At 45.1% G+C, this 12,905-nt stretch overlaps 1 protein-coding gene across 1 annotated transcript in view; it reads left to right on the top strand.

The window, feature by feature from the left end:
* The window catches only part of PRKCB (protein kinase C beta), a 344,681-nt gene that overhangs the window by 258,664 nt on the left and 73,112 nt on the right, over window positions 1-12,905 (top strand). The gene's annotated exons all lie outside the window — the stretch shown is intronic.

The raw sequence follows: 12,905 nt of genomic DNA, 5'->3' as shown, positions 1-12,905 counted from the left end.
AAAATTCTCAGCATAGAAACTCACTGAAAACTGAGCATGTGCAGAGCTGCCACTACAGCTGCAAAATCCCTAGCTGAATTGGGGACATGGACAGAAAGGGGAGGCAGAACAGCAGGATCAACCAGGTTTTTTGCAGAATACAGAAAACGAATATCATAGGGACTAAGTGGGTATGAACAGCATGTAATGCACCATTTATTGATAGTTTTTTGTGATGTGGGTTTAGTGACACTTTAATACATCAGCAAATATATTTGTACGAATACCTGAATTAGACTTGGAATCAGCCTCTTGCAGTCCATGTACAATGCAGCTTAAATCAGGAGAGGAAGATGTAGTGCAAGAAGCCAAGTTATGCTGTGGTGAAAGGAGCACATGCTGATAGGAGGAGAAGGCAGAGTGACAGAGCGATCAGTGTTCAGCCTCTCCTTTAACTGTCCAGTCACAGAATAGGAGGGGAGAGGAGACCTGTCAGTGAAACTCCAACAGAGAAATATTGGATCCTGCCAGTCAGGGCTGCGCTGTGTGCCATAGCTGTGTAAAGCGGAGTACTGGATGGACAGAAATATAAACCTTTATGGCAGGTAAATGGCTCCCGTATACAGTCTGTTTTGTATCTGTTTACTTAGCTGTTTGCCTGGAGGGCAGTATGGGTCAGCAGCAGGGCACATCATTCTGGTCACTGCAGCAGGCTTGTAGTTCTGTAGGGCCATGGCCTGTCTTGCACTCAGTGGCGGCTGAATTGAGTCCGATACTGTAGATATCAATATTTGATTACAGCTCATCTATTCTGGGAGCAGTGCTCCTGCCGCCCCCATCTAGAGGTCACAGGCCGGTAGCGAGAGTGCAGCTGGAGGTAGCCTGTCAATCTCTTCCTCCTGATGAGTTTATTTTCCATTGATTTATCCACACGGCTGCTGGAACCCGCTCATGATTTTGGCTGCGTCTCCCAGCTGCGTCCACCCGCCCGAGAGAGAGACGGGGGGTCATGAGGAGAAGAGTGAATCCGAAACCACAGAGCTCCTGAATTGTGTCTCTGGAATGTTTGCCATCCACAGACGAGTTGCACAACAGCCTTTTATAGTTTTGGGGTGGGAGGAAAGATGCTGACTGCGATTTTCAAATGTCCTCTCTATCAATGTCTCTTGAGGACAAGAGTGAACCGGGTCCAAGGGCAAAAGATATTTAATAGGTTCAGTGATAATGATGGCTGTTTTTATTCTAAAATACCCGACCGTGTTTCGCAAATCTTTTGAAGTGTTCCCATGGTAACCAGATGCTTTGAGAATTCGCACAAAGTAGAATGCTCTTCTCATTGTTGGAGGAGCAAGTTGGTCTCCACGCTTCATCTTCACTCAGTTACCAGGGAGACATTCCTATACACATGCGGCAAAGATTTTACCACTTTGTAAATTGCACGGCGTGAGCCTTCTGATGTCTTTGCCAGTAGACAGAAAAATATTTATGCCCATAAAAACTTTTTTTAAACCAGCCTTTCTCAACCTTTTCAACGCATAGGAATCCTTGAAAAAACTTTGCAGTCTCGGGAACCCCTGCTAAAAATGACTATGCCTACAACTCCTGATACATTAGTGTGATGGTCAGTGGGAAGAATTCTTTTTACACTTGTGGTCATTGGGAAGAATCTCCCCTTACAGATAGCTACAATGATCAATGGTATCAGTGGGAGCTTATCTGAGAGGCAGAAATTTCTCATTGCTCAAAGAAACCCTAGCAATTCCTGGAGGAACCCTAGAGTTCCATAGAACCCTTGTTGAGAAACCCTGGTCTAAACTGCCAAGAGATATAAAAGCAGGCACCTTGCGTTGCTTGAATGAACGGTCACATACATTGCACAGCATGCCAGGAGATCCAAACCTACAGACAGGGCCGGTGCTACCACTAGGCAAACTAGGCAGCCGCCTAGGGCGCACTGCTGCCTAGGGGCACCTGGCCACTGTTTTCCCTCCACGTCTGCATGCTCTGCAGCCTGCAGCATGTAAACTAACTCAGTCTGATCGGTAGCATAATTAGAGCTGTAGCGCACAGCACTGGAGCCAGCACTAGAGGAAGAAGAGCCAATGCTTCCTGTATAGTGGCGCCTTCTGTCATATGGGAAAATGGGGTGGAGTCAATGGGGGCGGCAAAATTCGTTTTCGCCTAGGGTGTCAAAAATCCTTGCACCAGAGCTGCCTACAGAGCACTGTTATTCACAACTCGGCCAGCTTCTGTAGTCAAGGGTACATGCATGCCCACTTGCATCTGCTAAATGTCATCGTTGGTCCTTAAAGTGGTTCTAAATTATTGCATTTGCTTTAAAATAAAAAACACATCATACTTGCGCTGTGCAAAGGTTTTGCACCTTGTTGAGAAACTCTGGTCTAAACTGTCAGGAGATATAAAAGCAGGGGCACAAAACTGTTGTGACGCGGAATGTCCTACACAGCCACATAGAATATAGCAAGGATGGGGGAAATAACAAGGTTAGTAAATTCCAAATTATTTGATCTATAGGTTGAACTGTGTATTCTGCTACTTTGCCAGAGGTGTTCCTCAATATAGAGGTGAACTCTTTGTGTGGGGCTGTCCTGGTTTCCTGGCTGTAGAGCAGAATGTCAGGAATCCCCTGCCTGTGAGAGAAGGTTGGTGCGTTACTTTGGATTTCCAGGGCCTGTCACAAGTCATCACAAATGGATATTTCATTCCGGAGAAGGTGCAGCTAGGGACTCCACTCTGCAGCTTGTCAGATCGCACTCGCTTTTCAGTTTCTCCCGTCTCCAATCCCCAGGAACATTATTTAAGCAGCAGCCTCCTGGCGCCTCATCAGATGATGAGTGTTTGAAGTTCTCTCTTCGGTCTTGATAAGTAAAAAAAAAAAAGAAAAAGGATAAAAAAAAATACAGAGCCCCCTGTCTTTGTTAAACAACTCTAGAGGCATTCTTTTGTTGAAGTTCTGCCTGGCGCATTTGAGGCTTCCAAACTAATTTGTCTTCATGAAACCAAACAGCTACTTCTGACTTGCAGGCTCGCTTGGTATAAAAGCGGAATGTGCCTTTTGAAAAGGGAATCAAAGCGGACACAGGCCCGGATTTCCTTCCACCCTAAAGTGTCATTAAAAGGGAACGAGGAAGCCGGAGCATTTTTTGTGACATCCAGAAATACAGAGATCCTTTCTTGTTTTAGAATGTATCTCGCTGCAAGTGTTCATACGAATGAAGGTTTTTTTTTTTTTTTTTTTTGTTTTTTGTACCCATAATTCCTTTCTGTTGTACAAAAGAGTTACTTTCTTAGATGTTTAATAAAAAGTAAATGGCAATTTACTACCCTAGTTGAACTTTTTTTTTATTGTTTTTATTAAGTATATGCAAGAATACAAACATGAGATCATTGCCAAGAATACAGAGTTGAGAATGTACAATTATCAACAACCAATAATATTGAACAATGAGAACAAGTAGCATGCATTTTTAAGTGTCTGCGAGCTACTCCGCTGCCCACCGCACCCCATATGTGATCAAGCTGTGCGATGGGCAGTCGGGTCCCTCGACCTAAAACCTTAAACAAAAAAAGCTACTGAAAGGTAAGGCAATCTATAACCACCTGTGAGATCAACATTGTAAAATCAGGTCATGGTAGTCCAATGCTATGCATCCTAACCAAAATGATCAGAACAAGGAAATTCTCATATCTATTACTACAGAGGAGAAAACGAATAGTGTTTGTATTTCAATAAAGACTGTAAAAAGGGGGGGGGAGTTGGAGGTGATGGCCACATGGGTAAGAGATGGGGGGCAAGAAGCCTAAGTGCACTCGGGGCCCAAGACCTGCTGAGAGGACTCGGTGTATAATGGTACCCCAATGTAACCAGCCCAGGGGTCCCATATGCGTTTGAATTTCTCCAGACTCGAGTATGGTATTGGAAATCCTCTCCTGGGCCATAATCCATGAGATTTTTTACTTAGTAGCAAGGAAGGAAACAGAAGGAGATTTCCAGGCCTGTGCCATTGTGATTTTGGCTCCAAGGAGAATAAAATGGATCAGAATCTGAGTAGATTTAGAAATAGAGGGGATCTTATGCTTGAGGAGTGATATTGCCGGGTCTTGGTTGACTACAATGTCCGTGGTTCTCCGAATCAAGTGAAATACTTTGTTCCAGTAGCCTCTAATTCAGGGGCATTGCCACCATGTATGTAGAAAAGTACCTAAGTGGCCACAGCCCCTGAAGCAGAAAGGTAATGATTGCAGGTAATATTTCGCAAGTCATGTGGGGACCAGGTACCAGCAGGACATGACCTTGAGATTAGCTTCTATTAAGGATTTATTTCGCATCCCCTTGTAAGCGCTTGAGACGTGGGAGTGCCACTCCTCCATGTCCCATTTAATGTCAAGGTCACGTTCCCATCTCGGCATGTATGTCGCTTTCTCCATTGGCTCAGCTAGGGCCAAATACATCAAGGAAATTCCCCCCTTCATATCCATGGCTGATGAGCACTATTGTTCAAAAGGGGTGACAGGGGGCGGGAGTGTTGAGCTAACATGGAGTGAAGGAAATGTGAAATTTGACAAAAGTGAAATTTATCAGATGATGGTCTCTAGTTTTGAAGTGCAGAAGCTAAGTGTGAGAGGGCCATTAGGGTTGAAGAAGTGTCCTATACGGTGGAAGCCTTTATCTAGCCACCATTGGAAGGCTTTAATGTCCATCCCAGGGGAACTGGGGATTATGATTATGAAAGATGTGAGCCAAGGGCTGCCACTTAGATGTCAGGTGGTTCCTTTTATGAAGAGAGTCACATAATGCTACTGAGTGGGATAGAGTAGGGGAGAGGATTGAGGGCCTACTATTGGAGGGTTGCCAGAGTAAGAAGTCTAAAGTAAAGTTCGGGACAGCTTGTTGTTCCATCCCCACCCAATCTGGTTAGAGATCTTGGAGTAGATAATTGAAAATTGGCTAGATTGGGCCACCTGGTAATACCACCAGGTTAGGTAGCCCTAAGCCTCATTTCTTTCTAGGTCTGAAGAGGGCTGTTTTTGTAAGGCGGTGGTTAGTTTTCCCCCAGATAAAGCGGATTATGGCTGATTGGAGATTATCTATGTGAAGTTTAGAAACCGGTATGGGAAGGGAGCGAAAAAGGTAGAAGATTCTTGGTAAGAGGGTATTTTGGTTGCATTGACTCTCCCTAACCATGACGTCCTATACAGAGACCATTGTTCCAAATCTTCTTTAAGCTTTTGTACATGGGTGGGTAGTTTCTGTTATAGAGCCGTTTTATATTGTTAGATTTATGCCAAGATACGGTATGGAAACGTCACTCCAAGTGAATGGGAAGTGATTTTTCAGTTTGTCTAATAATGTCTGGGGGGTTGAAATATTGAGGGTGACAAATTTGGACATGTTGACTTTTAGGCCGGAAACCTGACCAAATTTGGTTAGAAGTTGAAAAATGTTAGAGATGGTAATGAGTGGGGAGGTGATGAACTCGTTCCTCGTGTGATTGGGAGCGGGTCAGAGAGGTGGCCTTGAATCTTTTCCTGGGCTTTTGGTTGGGTGTATAAGGCTTTCAGTATATTAAGGAAGCTGGTCCCAAATCCCCATTTTTCTAGGATGGTAAACAAATAAGGCCAAGTCACAGTGTCAAAGGCCTTTTGAAGGTCTATAGATAGAAGACCTTCTTGGGAAGGGCCCCCGTCCCAGCCTGAATTGAGGAGGGTGATAACATCCACAGCTCTCCTTACCTGATCCGACCCTTGTCGCCCCAGAATAAATCCCACCTGGTCTCTATAAACGTAATCTCCTACGAAGGAGGCTAATCTATTGGACAAAATTTTTGTCATAATCTTCAAATCATTATTAATGAAAGAGATAGGTCTATAATTACAAACTTCACTCGGATCTTTGCCCGTTTTAGGGATAACAGATATGTACACTATATTTAACACTGATTCCAAGGGGGAGCCTTGCCTAAGAGAATTAGAGTCAGACCAGGTAAGGAGAAAACCTCAGGGAAGGTCTTATAATAATGTGAAGAGAAGCCATCAGGGCCTGGGGCTGAACCCTTTTTGAGGCCCTTGACGACCGCCCTGACCTCAGCTTCAGTAATCGGGGATTCCAACGCAGATCTGTGAGAGTCTGATAGTTTGGGAAGGGGGACGTCATTCAGAAAGGTGTTCAAGTCGGTTTGGGGGTCGTGAGCAGACCCAGAGTACAGTTTAGAGTAGAATGAGTGGAAGGTCACCATTCCAGATTCTGGGTCAGGGAGCCAGATAGTGACCTTATTTTGGTTAAAGTATACATTCTGTGTTTGGGAGAAAGTTTGGACGCTAGTTGAGGTCCTACTTTGTCCGAATGGAGATAGAATCTGCCCTCCAACCATTGTAGGTGATTATCAGCACTGGAAGTGAGGGCCAGGTTTAGTTCTAGTCTGGCTGCTTCTAGTTTGGCAAGAGAATCTGGTGTAGGTTTGCTTTTGTGGGCCTTACTAAGGGATTGAAAAGTCTTTTCCAAGTTGATGACATTCATTTGTTTTTCCCTCTTCAAACGGGAAGCTAGTTGGATGAATTTGCCCCTCAGTACTGCCTTGTGTGCCCCCATAATGAGCTTGGGAAAAAAAAATTTCTTTCTTTCAAACAGAATTTTTTTAATCTTTTTCAATCAAGGTGCAGTGTACGGGGATGGAAAGGAGGGAATAATTGAGGCGCCACTGACTGGGGCCTACCGGGGTCACAGAACCCTCAATCTGAATAATGACCAGAGAATGGTCCAACCAAGAGATGAGTGAATGAAAATGTGATCAATTCTGGCATAAGTCTTATGCAGCGATGAGAAATGGGTATAATCTTTTGTGGAGGGGTTATTTTCTCTCCAGGAGTCTATCAGACCCAGGGAGTGATGGAGCCAGGCAATACCAAGGCTTTGGGTGGAGGGCCTTCATAGATGGGGGGAGCCTAGTCTCAATTTGTCCAGGAGGCAATCAAAGGCTATATTTGAATCTCCTCCAACTATCACCCGCCCCTTTAAGTAGGGGGATAATGCAGAGAGCATAGAGGAGAAAAAGGATGCTTGTCCACGGTTGGGAGCATAATATGATATGAATGTATATAGCTCACCATTAATTTGTCCCTTAACTTGGAAATTTCTCCCTTCCTTGGCTTTAATAGTGTGTGAGTGCGTGAAAGGGGTTCGTTTAGATATAAGGACTGCCACCCCCCTTTTCTTGACATCAACATTGGCAAGAAAAAAGTTGGGATAATTTTGGCGCAAGAATGATGCAGTATAGCTTTTTGGGAAATGTGTTTCCTGGAGAAGAAGTATTTCAATGTGCCTAGAGTGATAGTTGTGAAAAGCTTTAAGTCATTTGATTGGGGAGTTTAGGCCTTGTAAATTATGGGAAGCTACTTTGAGGTGTGTGAAAGTGGGATTTGAGTCAGCCTTGGATATGAAGGGGGGAAAGCGAACTCATGTGAAAGGCAACCTGTTCCAATGCGATACACAGTTTGATTCGGAGGAATCCAAAAGAGCTTTGATGCTCTGCCGGAGTGCACAGATGAGCTCTCCGTGTAGCCACCTGGGGTGGGACGGGGACACAGGGGAAATAGGTAAAATGGCAATAAGTGTAGAAGTGAAGAGGGGAAGGAAAAGAGAAGAAATTAGAAAGATAAAAAAAAAGTCCCAAATTTCAGTATTGCTGGGCTGGCCAGCCTAGTCCTGCTCTGACACCCCACAGGACCTATGGTTCAGTAAAAGGGCAACCCAAGGAAAGGTCGCATGCATATAAATTCATATCATATTATGCTCCCAACCGTGGACAAGCATCCTTTTTCTCCTCTATGCTCTCTGCATTATCCCCCTACTTAAAGCGGAGGTCCACCCTAAATTGGACCTTGCGCTCATTGGAATCCTCCCCCCCCTCCGGCGCCACAATTGGCACCTTTCAGGGGGGAGGGGGGTGCAGGTACCTGTACAGTACAGGTATCTGCACCTACTTCCGGCATAGCTATCTGCGGAAAGGGGCGTCGATTCTGCAGAATCGACGCCCCTTTCTGAAAAGTCCCCTGCCTGCTGGGAAACACGCGGATCCCAGAGACAGCGGGACCATCCTTATTGCGCAGCGCGACCCGCATGCGCAGTAGGGAACCGGGAAATGAAGCCGAAAGGCTCCACTTCCTGATTCCCATACCCAAGATGGCGGCGCCAGCACCCGAGAGACGATCGAGAGATCGGCTTCGGGTGCTGACATCGCGGGCACGCTGGGCGGGTAAGTGTCCTTATTTTAAAAGTCGGCAGCTGCAGTATTTGTAGCTGCTGGCTTTTAAAAAAAAAACGGCGGGACACCCGGCGGACTCCCGCTTTAAAGGGGCGGGTGATAGTTGGAGGAGATTCAAATATAGCCTTTGATTGCCTCCTGGACAAATCAAGACTAGGCTTCCCCCCATTGGCTCCCGCTGCTGTCAATCAAATCCAATGATGCAGGGGTGAGGCCGAGTCCTACATTTGGCCGAATGCTGGATTCGGGCGTGTGCCCGCAAGTTAACCCCCCTGGGAGAGCGCTTTTCCCAGAGGGTTATCTGATGTGGGGAGGAGCTGTGAGAGCCACCGAGGGATCCCAAACGAGCAGGTTAGGGGGCCACTCTGTGCAAAACGAGCTGCACAGTGGAGGCAAGTATAATATGTTTAATTTTTTTTTTTATAAAACAAACCCTTAGGCGGCGTACACACGCGCGGACTGTTCGCCCAACTTTGTCCGTCCAACAGTTTCAGCAAACAGTCCGCTCAAAATTAGCATGGACGGACATGCCCACACACGACGAACGAACAGTTTGCTGAAACCGTGCGCGATGACGTGAACAGCACGTACGACGGGACGAAAAATACGACGTCCTATACACTGCATTATAGCTTTCGGCGTGAAAATCCTTTCTGAGCATGCGCGCAACTTTGTTTGACGAACAAGCCTACACACGAGCGGGCTGTTCGCTGAAACAAGGTTTCAGCGGACAGTTTTTCGGAATTTCCGAAAAACCTTGTCCGTCCAACTGTCCGCTGAAACTGTCCGCTGAAAGCCCACACACGAGCGGACTGTCCGCCCAAACACTGTTCAGCGGACAAAGTTGGGCGAACAGTCCGCTCGTGTGTACGCGGCCTTACAATCACGTTAAGTCATGTCTGTCTAATATAATGACAGATGTTTATGTACTACTGGATCAATCTATATGAAGTTCAACTTATTTGAAAGTGGTTGTAAAGGCAGAAGGTTTTTTTTTTTTTATCTTAATGCATTCTATGTATTAAGATAAGAAAAAACCTTCTGTGTGCAGCAGCCCCTCTAATACTTACCTGAGCCCAATCTTCCTCCGGCGATGTTCACTAGTGTCTCAGCCATCCGGGACTCTCCCTCCTGATTGGCTAAGACACAGCAGTGGTGCCATTGGCTCCCACTGCTGTCAATCAAAGTCAGTTAGCCAATCAGGAGGAAGGGGGCAGAACCACGGTTCCGTGTCTCAATGGACAGACGGAGCTGCAGCTCGGGTGCCCCGTAGTAAGCTGCTTGCTGTGAGGGCACTCAACAGGAGGGAGGGGCCAGTGTCTCCGAAGAGGAACCCGAGAAGAGGAGGATCCAGGCTGCTCTGTGCAAAACCAACTTCAGAGGAGGCAAGTATAAAATGTTTTTTTTTTTTTAAAGGAATAAAAAAGGAGACTTTACAATCACTTTAACTATTTTCCAATGCAATTGATTCAGTAGACCGTAAACATTCTTTGCTTCTATGCGCTCATCGAAGCACTGCACAATTTGTCCACGTTTCAGAGATGAATAAAATAAAAAATCAGCAAGGAAATTGTAACACCCTTTCTTAATTAAAATTTTATATAATGCATGTTAAAATCTTGCCCTGCCATTAAACAAACCTTAGATTTCATCAGGCCGGCTGCTGTCAAATGCAACGGTGGCTTTTTAAATGTGATCTTCTGGTGACCTTGAAACGTGGGTGCAAACAGCCTTGCAATAACCAATTAGCCAGAGCTGTGACTGGGAGATTGCTCAGGAGCCTGTTATCTGTGAGAGCTGTGAGCGACCAACAAATTGAAGCGCTCGGAATCAGGCTAATGGAATTTCATGGCACACTGAATCCTCTCCTGCCTCCTCCTGCCTTCACAATATGGCTAAACTTCTGAAAAATTAAAATGGAACTAAACAGAGCTCTGCCGTGTCCGCAGCCCTGGGATGGCCGATTACATCCCCATGGGGGCAATTAGAGGTGCGCAGTGGGGGCTAAAAACTTCCACACAAGTGCTTGCATTTCAAAGAGACGTGGCAGGTCTAAGAAATATCAATGTTGATGCTTATTTGTGTAATAGTTGCTATTTTCTCTTCTAAAGCTAGTAAAACGAATATTTTCATGATGAAAGAGGAGTTCCTCTAAAGACTTTGGGCCCTGCTTTACAGATAGTTTTCATGGATGGAATATTCAGGATGCTATTTGGTCATATGATTTTATGCTCTAGAAAATCGTAGGACTGTTAAATTAGGGTCATAGTTTAATTGGTAGGCTTTTGGGGGTGTAAGCTCTGTTGGGATGCCTGTATCCAAACAGCTCCTCTTTGGAATACTTGTCTAATGCTTACCCACACTGGAGAATTCAAACTTTGCTCTCTTGCATAGTTGGAAGCACCACTTAGGCAAGATCTTAGGCATCCAACACTTCTACGCGTGCCTGCTGTGCACTGTGTTTTAATCTGATAATCTCTTTTACTACTGTACACCTTCAGAACTGTAGGTACACACTAGAGATGTAGCAGTCAACATTTGGGACTACAGTGCACAGTGTGGAGATACATGTATTTGACATACTTGTAAGCGTTGGATTCTGAAGACCCTAGCGGCAGTTCTAGCTGTGCAAAAGTACAAAGGCTGAATGCATCAGTGGTGGTACTGTTACGTTCTTCAAATGTTTTTTAAAGTGGAACTTTAGTCAGCAGAGGTCCTGCTAGATCACTTCAGGCTGGCTCTTTTTGCAGGTATAGCAAATGTAAAACAATATAAATAAGGGGCTATACTATTTAAAATCCAGCAATACACAATCTCATCCTGCTTTGCACATGCTCAGTTGCCCTCTATTTTTAGGCACTGTGCTTAATTTGTAAAAGACAATCTGCTGACAGCCAAAAGATTTACTGCTGCTCACAGGGCTCTGGGCTTCAGCAAAATGGCAGCTTTCAGCAAGAAGAAACAGGAGCCATGCTGGAGGCAATTTACAACACACACAAATTTTCGTAGCATAATTATTAATGTCAAATGTGTCATCCTTGCTAAAGTACATTATTTGTATCAAGTTGTTATGGGTAAAGTTCCACTTTAATGACTTTGTGTCTCTTTAAAATACACAGATCACAATGTCCGTTATCCTCAGTGCAAGTTTCCTTTTAAAAAAAGACATACCAATTTTAAAAAAAATGCAGGTAAAAGTGCAGGAAAAGTATTTTAAATGCTTATTTGCAGTAGTGTTCTCTTCCCTAAATTTTTTTTTTATTCTTTTGCAATGTGCCTTTGAGTTTGATAGAAAATTTGACTACTTTAGGAAGAGTCAGTTCTCTAGCACAGTCCCCTCCTTTTGGCCAAGTCATAGCCTACTTCTCTTCTTTGAGTAGCTGATTGTCCTCTGTGCTGGGCCATCTCAGGATTTCCCGCAGATGGCTGTGGTAATTACCAAGGCAGTAAAACTGATCAAATCACCCGTTCAAAATAATGGGAAGCCTGAAAACATGTCCTGTTGGGGCGAATTGAAGACTGTAACTGAGAAACACTGCTGTAGATGATGGACCTGTCCCTTGTGTTTTTTTTTTTTTTTTTGATACATTTTATTCCAACAACTGCATACGGCTGCTGAGCCTCAGTGCTGAAGAGCAGCTGCAGTTGTCTAAATTGGTCCCTATGGATCTTCCTATTCCTAGACGGGCTGTGCTCACACGCGGGTGAATACAGGGAAGGCCTGCAAGCTGCTACTCACACTGGATCCTACAACAAGTGCTCACTGGCCAGTGTTTGGGCATTTGCAGCCCGCTCACCTCTGCTGCTGTTCAGGCATGCCTGATGGAAGGATTCTGCATTTTCTGGACTGGAAATGGACCATACAGGATGCACCCTTGGCAGCTCAACAGTGGTATAGCACAAGCCACATTGTGACCACGGGATACCAGTACCAGCAACGTACTAGGTGATTGGACACTGGGAGGCCACCCTTACCTTTGATCAGTACTGTATTGTGCCCATTACAGGCACAGTGAGTGTGGCAGAACTGAATGAAGGGGGACAGGGATCTCCCTGGACATAACCCCACATTACAGTTGGGGAAAGTCTTTCTTCTACAAGCTCATTTCTCGGGCAACAGACCTGCTCTGGCTCTGAATAAGCACCTGTTTTTCACGTACTCCTTAAGGGACTCCTTCCTCGGGTCCCTTTGTGTCCAAGGAGACATTTTTTACTACCTTCCTCACAGTGCTGGGACTGTTGGCAGATGTCCATAAGGATTTACAGTGGAGTAGCCATAAATGTGTTGGGTCTCTGTCACCACATGAGCTACCTTGTGAGTTTCCCTTCCCACACATTTCAAAGTTGGAATAGGAAGAACAGAGGTCACAGGAAGTGGATGCCTCTGACTCATGCTGAGGAAGATCTGTACTAGCACTGGGCTCATCCATACAAAGTAATTGTCCCCTTAGACCATTTGTGCAAGAATATCTGAAGGAAGAAAGCTTCCTCAAAAAGTGCATGGTCCCCGCTGTGGACCTGGCTGTGTTTTGTTTGAATAAAACCCCTACAGTCCAAGTGGACTACATACCAGTATGTAAGTACTTAGTTCCTGGGCTAGTGAGGTCATGCAGCGCATCATTGCATCCATTGGGGTTTGTCAAG

The sequence above is a fragment of the Lithobates pipiens genome, unplaced genomic scaffold (genome assembly GCF_037356315.1).
Source record: "Lithobates pipiens isolate NorthernLeopardFrog02 unplaced genomic scaffold, aLitPip1_a1.2 Scaffold_22, whole genome shotgun sequence".
In the NCBI taxonomy this organism is placed as follows: Eukaryota; Metazoa; Chordata; class Amphibia; order Anura; family Ranidae; genus Lithobates; species Lithobates pipiens.
This window is presented reverse-complemented; position numbering and strand designations above follow the sequence as displayed.